The 10,155-nt window shown below is 36.5% G+C and overlaps 1 protein-coding gene across 1 annotated transcript in view; it reads left to right on the top strand.

Annotated features, from left to right (window-relative positions):
* Positions 1-4,994: 4,994 nt before the first annotated feature.
* The window catches only part of cep104 (centrosomal protein 104), a 232,996-nt gene continuing 227,835 nt past the window's right edge, over positions 4,995-10,155 (top strand). Inside the window, exons 1-2 of the mRNA XM_039755038.1 lie at positions 4,995-5,296; positions 6,287-6,406. The gene's annotated coding sequence lies outside the window, so the exon portion shown is untranslated. The remainder of the gene's footprint in view (positions 5,297-6,286; positions 6,407-10,155) is intronic.

Below are 10,155 nucleotides of genomic sequence, written 5' to 3'. Positions count from 1 at the left end.
GTAGACTTTTCCTTTACTGAGAATATCATGTAAAATGATTTGTAGACTGGAGTATATTAGCAACTAGCAAAATACCCGCGCTTCGCAGCGGAGAAGTAGTGTGTTAAAGAAGTAATGAAAAAGAAAAGGAAACATTTTGAAAATAACGTAACATGATTGTCAATGTAATTGTTTTGTCACTGTTGTGAGTGATGAGTGTTGCTGTCATATATACAGTATATATATATATATATACTAGACATTAAGCCTGTTACAATAACGGGCGCTAGAACAGTAGTGCATAAACATTAGTAGGAACAGTCTATATTAAATGGCAAGGGACCTTGTATGTGGCTGTAATATGCATCACTGTATTGTGTGGCTTTAATTTTCTCTCTCAGTAATACTGGTTTGTATTTTCGTAAAATGCCTGTAATTTTGTCAGACAGTAATACAGTGAAACCGAAGTAATTTCCCCCATAGGATTGTATGTAAATACAATTAATCCGTTCCAGATCATATGAACTGTATGTAAATATATATATTTTTTAAGATTTTAAGCACAAATATAGTTATTTATACCATTGAATGCACATAGTAATAGTAAACTAAATGTAAAAACATTGAATAACACTAAGAAAACCTTGAACAACAGAGAAAACTAACACTGCAAGAGTTTGCGCTATAGCCTTACGACCCGCTCGCTAAAAACACCTTTTCTAATGAATTTTAAGCACAGGGAAAAAAATGAACATTTGAAAAATCTGTAATCTAATAAACAACCAAGAAAAGTAACATTGCAATAATGCACGCGTGCGCCAGTGTGTGTCTGATGCTGTCCCGTGTGTGTGTGTGTACGGGCGGGCGTGCGTGTGTGCTGTCTCTGTGGCGGGCCTGCGTGTGTGTGTATGTGTGTGTGTGAGCTTGTCTGTCTCTGTCGCGGGCCTGCCTGCGTGCGTGTGTGCGCGTGCATGTCTGTCCCCCATGCGGGCCTGTCTCTGTGTGTGTGAGTCTCTCGCGCGGGCCTGTCTCTCTGTGTGTGTGTGTGAGTCTCTCACGCAGGCCTGCCTGCGTGCATGCGTGACTGTCTTTCGCGTGGGCCTGCCTGCCTCTGTGTGTGTGTGTGTGTGTGTGTGCGTGCGTGCGTGCGTGTGTGTGTGTGTGTGTCTGTCTCTCAGGCGGGCCTGCGTGTCTGTCTGTTTGTCTGTCTCTCGTGCGTACGCACCTGTGTGTGTCTCTCTCTCTGCACACACAGGGAATGCACAGGAAGAGACTGAACACGTGCCGTGTGGCCTCGCACATGCGCACTTCACCAGAAGACACACACGAACACCTGGACTCACACAGGGGTTTTATTAAAGAGGATATATATATATATATATATATATATATACATATATACATATACACATATATATATATATATACACACACACATACATACATACATACATACATATATATATACATACATACACACACACATATATAAACATATATATATACATATACATACATATCTACATATATACAGTACATATACACACACACATGCGAGCAACTGTTGCTGGGGGTGCCAGAATCCATCAAGGAAGAAAAATGAAAAACATTATTTGTACAAAATCTTAATTTATTTATCCATTCCTAAATAATTAAATGGGCAGGCTATTTCGTATCAGTGCAATACGCTGCTTGTTAAAATGGATAACTCTCGCTCTTACGTGAAAGTCTGCGTGGATATTATGAACTATCGTATCTGTTCAAGTTCTATTTAAATTTTAAATAGAAAGAATTTTTATTTAGTCGACAGAAATATCTTTGGTAGGAATGTAAGTTAAATGTAGGCATCATTGCATAAATTTTTCTTCACCATACAATTGTAAAGAGTAAATTCGCCTTACATTCCAACCAAAGATATTTGTGTCGACTAAATAGAACTTTAAAAGATATATTTTTTTGAATGTGATCGCGCAATTCAGATCGAGTTGACGTGCACTGACGCATCGAGCCCACGTTCATCTAATGAATACACTGAGTATAGCTTTACCAAAACAATCATTGATGGCGAATAAAGTATCCATTATTCATAAAGCTTCAATTGGTGATCTGTCTTTCTGTGTTAACCGCATATTTTTTCATACGTCTCAAACCAAGGGGATGCGAGGGTAAAATGAATCGGGAAGTGCGCATACATACTCAGTGCACCCCCTCTCGGGAATCGAACCTCGGACGTCAGCACTTGAGGCGAAGCCTCTACCATTGCACCACGGCGTGTGGTTTGTCTATTTGAGAGTATGTGGAGTACGCAGTGGAGAAGTAGTGTGTTAAAGAAGTTATGAAAAAGAAAAGGGAACATTTTAAAAATAACGTAACATGATTGTCAATATACAGTAATTGTTTTGTGAGTGTTATGAGTGTTGCTGTCATCAAGGATTTGATTATCATTATTTCTTTCAATCAGGTTCGTATTTGTAGGATGTGTTGTGTTCAAGTTACATTCCGTGTTTGTCAATCGTTGTAAAGATAACAGGTTTCATTCATCGATTCGTTTCTTACTGCATCAATAAACAGCTTGTCTTTCTCTTTATCTGAGACGTGACACACTGCATGCACGGGTTTTTTTTTACACTGTCTTCCTTTAGCGGGACATTGACTTTTTCCACCGTGTGCTTTGTTTCCGCAGTAGCTGCACTTATGAATATGCTTGTATGTATCACACGCTTCATATTTTTTTGCTGCCTTCTCAATTGTGTCTCACTCTTTGGAACTGTTGCTTTTTGTCTGTGCACTGCGTCAGTTCACGTGAGCCATTCGGTGTACATGCATCGAATGTTCCCAGCTGTGCTGGTGCCATCTCGTGCGATGTCCACGGCTGTATTTAATGTTAGCTAAGACCCGGCACTTAAAAGTTTCTCTCGCAGTTTCGCTGAGTTTGTGCCAAACACCACCCTGACCATCTCATCGTCTTCTGCATAAGCACAGTCCTTCACAGTAACTCCGCCTCCCACGGGCATTGAGCAGAAGTCTATTATAGTATATGGACGAAAAAATAGGTTCCAGTTATGACCATTACGCATAGAATTTCGAAATGAAACCAGCCCAACTTTTGTAAGTAAGCTGTAAGGAATGAGCCTGCCAAATTTCAGCCTTCTACCTACACAGGAAGTTGGAAAATTAGTGATGAGTCAGTGAGTGAGTGAGTGAGTCAGTGAGGGCTTTGCCTTTTATTAGTATATAGATTGACAGTCCTTCTCTTTTTTCAGTTCTTTTTCTGTATAATTATTTTATTAAAAGATATTTCATCATTAACACACGCAGGTGTAAATGTGATCAAGTTAGTTGCTGAGTTGCTAGGTATTTTGTCATTTGTATCTCATTGTTAATTGCTAGCTGCTTAAGAAAACAGGAAGCAAATTAAACGGTGAATTCTGTTGAAGCTTAATATAACCAATTAAGGGTTAGGAATCCTTAACAAGTGAGTTAACTAAAATTAAGCACAAAATGATAAACAAGCAATATTTCTAATGAAAACATTAGGTTTGAAAATAACAATGCAAACACTGCAACCCCCCAGGGACTGAACTTAAATGAACTATTGCTTTATAACTTTTAGTAGTTTTCATATTGTGAAGCCTCCACTTACACCAATACACGGTGTTGGACCGGAATTTATGATAAAGGCCTGAGAATTCCCTGTGTAGTACTCATAGTAGCAGTAGGTGTACTCAGGGGTGAACTTAAAAGGTGGGGATGGGGGCTTCTGGGCTTGAACTATTCTTCAGTCCCTGCCAGATTTTTCTGAGGAAAACCACACAAAAACTAATATCTAATGTTAAAGCTTAGAAGTCATCTAACCTTGGATAAACACTAAAAACAGCAATTAGCATAAAAGTAGGGATAATGTGTACTTTAATCTAAATGTCTAAAGTGTAAGTACATTTGATTGTAATGGAAACTTGTCATTTTTCACCCTGTAACAGAGATCCATAGAGGGCTAGATCACTAGTGAAGGATCAAAAATAAAAAATAACATCATATTCGTATTCATAATCACTGACCTTCAAATGCTCTAAAACTATAGTCCACGTGCATATGTTTGTAATTTGACATTTTTAACCTTTTGGGAGCAGCTCTTAGAGGGCTAGTATTAGTGATAATCAACCTTGAAATAGCATAAAATGACACTCCACATGCCTGTATTACCGACCCCATTGTTTGGACGTTTGTGAAAAAGAGTGACTTTGACCCCTCGTATCCCATTAGGAGGTGAACACCTGGGTTCGGTTGGTGTGGGATGCACAACTTCAGCTCATTCTGAATTCATTTTTACTGAAGACATCTATTAGTTTACTCTTTATGATGTGTAATTTCCTGCACAACATATGGGATCCAAATGGCCTAAAAAGATGACTTTTTAGGTCTAGAGGGCCAAAAATAAGAGGAACCCCCAAAAACTTGATGTCTTGCATAACTAGACCTTAACATGCCTTGAACATAATAAGTGTTGGTTTTCTCGCAGCAGTGAATAAAAAAAATCTTGATTTAAGTTTAGCTCCTTCAGAAGTCTGGCCAAGGGATTTGGAGTAAGATCCATAAAGGGAGTAAGTGTTGTACCATATGTAGGGCATACATTAATAAAAGTAGCATAAGTGTTATAACATGTAGAGTACAATGGGATCGTGTGTGAAGTGTGCTTCTTCACAATAACTAATAGCGTCTCGCCTTTGAACAAACAAAACTGTTTACCCGCATGTCCTTCTGTCAGAAATCGATTCAGAGGTACTTTTAATCGTAAAACTACTCACTGGTATGTCTTTTTAAATTTCAGCAGCAGGACTAAACAACTGTAGTTATATAATTTTGTGAAATACTAGTTTGTGCATGTCAGTTACGGATAAACAGCAGCTGCGATGGTTGCCAAAAACGGCGAAGACTACAACTCCCATGATGACATTGTCTACGTTCCTTCGGTACGGTGCGGATTGACGCTCCTCTGGGCGTACTCTTCTGACCGGGTGTGTGCAATAGCTAGTTGTTGTCAAGCGGTGGTTATGGAGACGTGGAATTATGGTAGTAATAGAGTTAATGTTGCTTGAAAAGAGGCTCCAGTAAATTAACTTTGGTTGCACAGAAAAAGGTTGCTGATAGCTCTGAACATTTGAGATCGTTCAGTGGATGTAGTTCCCACGTTTTATTTTTTCGCAAGGTCTCTTTTCTTCTGGAGTTTTCCTGACACTCGTTTTTCTCGTACTGTCATACTTTATTGACATCTTTTAATGTGTCCAGAATCTTCATATAAAAAAAAGGTTTGTTTTCGGTAAGTTGTTAAATATATATATAATAGCATGTAAAAGGAACTGTCAAAGAACTCCGATATCAAATGCATAGCTTACATTAGAAATCACACACCGTCGCAGAGTATTTATCAGTTCGCATGTTTCCTAGCAGTGTTCGTGTTGAGCAAAGCTTACACTTAAGCAGTTAGTATTTTTACGCAGCAGTTCATAGTCTCATATATTCTAGATTCATAATGTACTTTACCTCGTTATCCTCTAAAGTTTAAGACGAACTTAAAAAATATACTTGGTCCAAATTAGGTAAAAAAAATATACACACACACAATACTTGCTGATGATTTACAGTGCTGGATGATGCACATTATGAAATGAATTTGTATAACTACAGATATGAGCAATGTATTGTTATTGTCCCTTTATGTTCGTCTCAAGGCACACTCGTAAGAGCTGAGCAGCTGAGCTTTTTACTGCATGTACTAAACTGATTTATATGATAATTAAAATTTTATTTTATTTTCTATCGGCACTAAAAAATGTAAACATGCTTAAATTTTGTCTTTTCATAGCGGACACTTGATATATTTGTTAAAAAAACCGTAAAACGTTGTAGAAATTAAATTTATCCAACTCGATGATGTGAGAGCCTATCAAAAGTTATGAAATTATGAATTGTTTAATGCAAGGGAAGCCCATCAGAAGTTGTTGGAAGTTGCTGTATTTCAGTAACATTTTAGACAGCAACTAGGGTACAATTTCTGTATTTGAATTCAGTATAAATATAGAACAATGATTTAACTAATTTTGCTTTTGATATTCTAGAGGTCAATGATAGGCAATAACAAATTAACCATATTAATAGTCATCTAATTCAAGAATATATTCTGTGTGTGTTTAATGTGAAATATACAGTGCATTTTTGAAGATTTCTCCCAGTTTTCAACTGATCTGCATTTTTAACATTTACTCTTAAGTAAATTTATTTAAAATAATTTTTGATTTGTTTTTCATAGATAATGTTCACTTCACTTTTGATGTAAATTTATATCTAATCATCATCTATGAAGAAAGTCTTTCTTTGGACCCTCCTGACTGGATTAATGCAGCTGAAATGTCCATGGTGGAGTAAAAAGGTATGACAATTAAACTGTTCAGAATTTCTCAGAACTGATGATTATAAAAATAGTTTTATTAATAGAAATTTGTTGGTGTTGATTTTGCTAAAGATACCCATTTGTAGACTGTTTTTTTCTTAATATTGCCTACAATTTTGTATTATAATTTTAAAGAGAGTTTGATAGTATTATTCTTTAATAATCTAACATTATTGGCAGCTTTACAATCAAAATAAGTTTGTGTAATAAGAAAATTGTATATTATGTAATTGTTTTAATTGTAAATAATTTATGCTATTATGAAAAATGTTACATGACAACAAATCCTGTGTTTAATTTTTAAAAAATAGGTCTGCCCAAATAAATGCATTTAATCATGACCCAGTTTTAAATAATGAATAAATATTTAAATTTTAAAATATAAAATAAATAACTAAAATAGGTTATGAGGAAAATGTAATATAAATATACTAATATTCACTTTAACAAAGATACTTATTCATTGTGTGTGAAACTTCAGTCAAGAAAATATCAGAACTTAAAATCAAAATTGGTATATTTGTGAAAAATGTAATGACATTTTCTGGTTAATTTCAAGAACATTAGCGTATATATGCTTTTTTCCTTCAAACACTCCTTGAGAGACTGTACCAATCAACTAATTTGCTGCTATGAGAGAGAGAGTTGGAGAGATGCCAGTTTGCCAAAAACCAAACCAAACTCTGGATTTCAGGGTTTTCTTCATTCTTCTATAAATATCCTCTCAAGCTCAGTCAGGACAGATGGAGACAGTTAGTGGACAGCTATTTTGAGGTCTTTCTAGAGATGTTCGATTAGGTTCAAGTCTGGGTCTTGGCTGGGCAACTTGAACATTCTCAGAGTTGGCCTTTAGCCATTCCCATGTTGACTTTGATTTGTGCTTAGGGTCATCTGTCTGAGATCTAGAGCGCTCTGGAACAGGTTTCCATTAGGGATGATATAACAATATCTGTGTGCTTCGCTCCTTTCTGCTTACCTTCAGCCCTGACTAGTCAACCAGATCTTGCTTCTGAAAAAAACTCCACAGCATGATCCTGCCACCACCATCATGCTTCGCCATTGGGCTGGTATTGTGCAGTTAATGAGTAGTGCCTGGTTTAATGGCACTTAGAATTAACTTCGGATAGTTTAATCTTTGCTTCACTGACAAGATAATCTTGTTTATTGTAGTCTTTGAGTCCCTTAGGTGTGAATTCATACATTTCTAGTGATCTTTCATTGGAGGTCTGGCCACTCTTTTATAAAGCCCAGATTAGTGGAGTGTTTGCAATTACTGTTTCCATTCATCTCCATTCTTGTTCTCTGTAGGTTCTTGGTCACCAATTGTACAGTTTGTCAGGGCAGCCAGCTCTAGAAGGAGTTTGGTGCAAGGTTATTATAATTTTGCCGTTATATATTAGTTTTTATTTCCATATTTTTTTTGACCTTATTTGGAAAATCAGTTTAGCTTTAGTTTTCCTTCATTATGTATTTTTAGTTTTAATTTACTTTTTGTTTCACAAAGACATGTCTATTTTATTTTTAAATATATTAGTTTCAGTTTTACTATTAGTAATTATGGTATTAGTAAAAATACTATGGAGTTTAGTTTTCACAATCAGAATTGTACACTTAACAGTTTTGGATATAATAGGAGTTTAAAAGATTACTGCACTACATGGTTTACTATCTGATTTGTGTGATAAAACCAAACATAATCAAAGCCAGACACTGAATATGAACAGTTTTATACAATTTCGTAATTTTTTTTAATTATGAAAATGTGCTCTGACTGTTGTCATTTTTCATCTCTTCCTTTTATTACCCAGAATGGGCCAATTTGTGATGAAATTTAGGTGAATTTTAAGGTTTGAGGGTTTTTACTCTAAATGTCTGCAGCACACAACATATCCTGCTCCAAGACAATGTGCTTGAAATTAATGCCCTAAATATTGCATTCAAAAATCTCCCATGCTGGGATTTGTTATTTTCTACCAGCCATACTGATCTCTGATTCCATCTCAGGCACATACAATTTATAGACAGAATTTTGCTACCTTTCATGCCTGAAAACATATCAAAAATTAGAAAATAAATTCTACTGTGTTCTGACAGGTGTGATCATAAAAATCATGGGGGCTTAAGATAAACAGGGCTCTTATGCTTGAATCAGTGTGCAGACCTCACTTTGCTGTATTGAGGAAAACAAAGAAAAACAAGCACGTAGTGTCAAGGTTAAGGATAATGAGACTTGAATAGCCCATGCATAAGAACAGTAAACCCTTAATGAGTAGAGTAAGAGCAGATAATAGGAATATGAGCAGCCACAAAATGACAGAAGCAGCATCTGAGATTAGGAACAATATATGCATTATCTAAACCTGCTTAATCCAGAGCAGGATTGCAGGAATCCTGGAGCCTATCCCAGCAGGTTTGGATGCAAGGTAGGAAAAATCCCTGGTATGCAATATGTATGATGTGGCTAATGTTAAGAACAAAAAGAGTATGATATTTCAGCTATCTATTATGAGAGAAAGAGAGACAAATATTGAAAAGAGGGGGACACATATTTTAAAACATAATTCTGCCACCAGATTATTTTCACAATATGAGCTATTTTGAGCTGTGAATGTAAACTAAAAAAATTGATAAACAAAGAATAAATATAAAAGCTTAATAGTTGGTTTAGTTTTTAACCAGTTGGCAGACTCTCTTCACCTACCTACCTGTAGTTTACTAGAGACATTGCCAACTCAGGAATTTTACAAGGTTTTATATGGCTTTGTTGTTAAACAACCTTTTTAAAGCAAAAGTGATTGGTCAGAAATATTATGCTGATCTTGTGTGTTGACCTTGTCAGTCTTTCGATCAGTGCTGTTTTATTTTCAAAAAGGATTTTTCCTGTGCAAAGTGGCAGAAGAATTATTGTCAACAAAACACAGACACCAGAGAAATAAACTGAAATGTTACTCACTTGTGATTTTTCTGTCCATATGGTAATGGTTTTGTTGATCAGCACATATTTAATCTTGATATATTAAAGAAGCACAAAAAAATGTTGCATCTCATCGTAACGGACATTGGACACACATGCAGCCTGGAATTTGGCTTAGTGTGTGCTGCTATTATAATTGCTGTGTACATACTGTATCTTGGGCTCATTTATGTACAGACTGAAATTCTGTAAGGGATTATCTGCATCTAATACTTCTTTCTTGAGCCCCGGAGATCCAGTAAATGGCAGCTTTGAATGCTACCAAGGACGTTCAAACCATAATCATCACCTTGGTATTCTTCACTAAAACTTGAACCAGAATCTATCATGCTGTCACTATCAGCTCTAGAAGAATTGTCACTATTCTCACACAGTAAATTGATTTCTATTTCACGTGCTTTATGTGCCCGCATTCAGCTTGCTGTGTCACCACAAATGCTGTGTGAACACCTGGCCTCCTTCACCAGCTGCTGATCACTGCTTGATGTGAGATTTATGAACTCTTTTGAGACCCTTCCCAAAGGGGGGACATGCCGAAATGAGATTGCATCTGTCAGGGGCTGCTTGTCTGTCACTGCAGGTTTGGAGTGCCACAGAGGCAACTGCAAGCTCACTGTCTCCATGTGCATCGTGCCTATTGCCTGATGGGTTTTGCTGGGAACATTGTAACTTGGCTGTTAATCTGGCCCTTACCCTGCCGTTTGCTGTATCTGTGTGTAGTAGAGTGGTACCTCCTGCTGCATTAAGTGACCTT

Source organism: Polypterus senegalus, chromosome 6, assembly GCF_016835505.1.
Source record: "Polypterus senegalus isolate Bchr_013 chromosome 6, ASM1683550v1, whole genome shotgun sequence".
NCBI classification, from domain to species: Eukaryota; Metazoa; Chordata; class Cladistia; order Polypteriformes; family Polypteridae; genus Polypterus; species Polypterus senegalus.
This window is presented reverse-complemented; position numbering and strand designations above follow the sequence as displayed.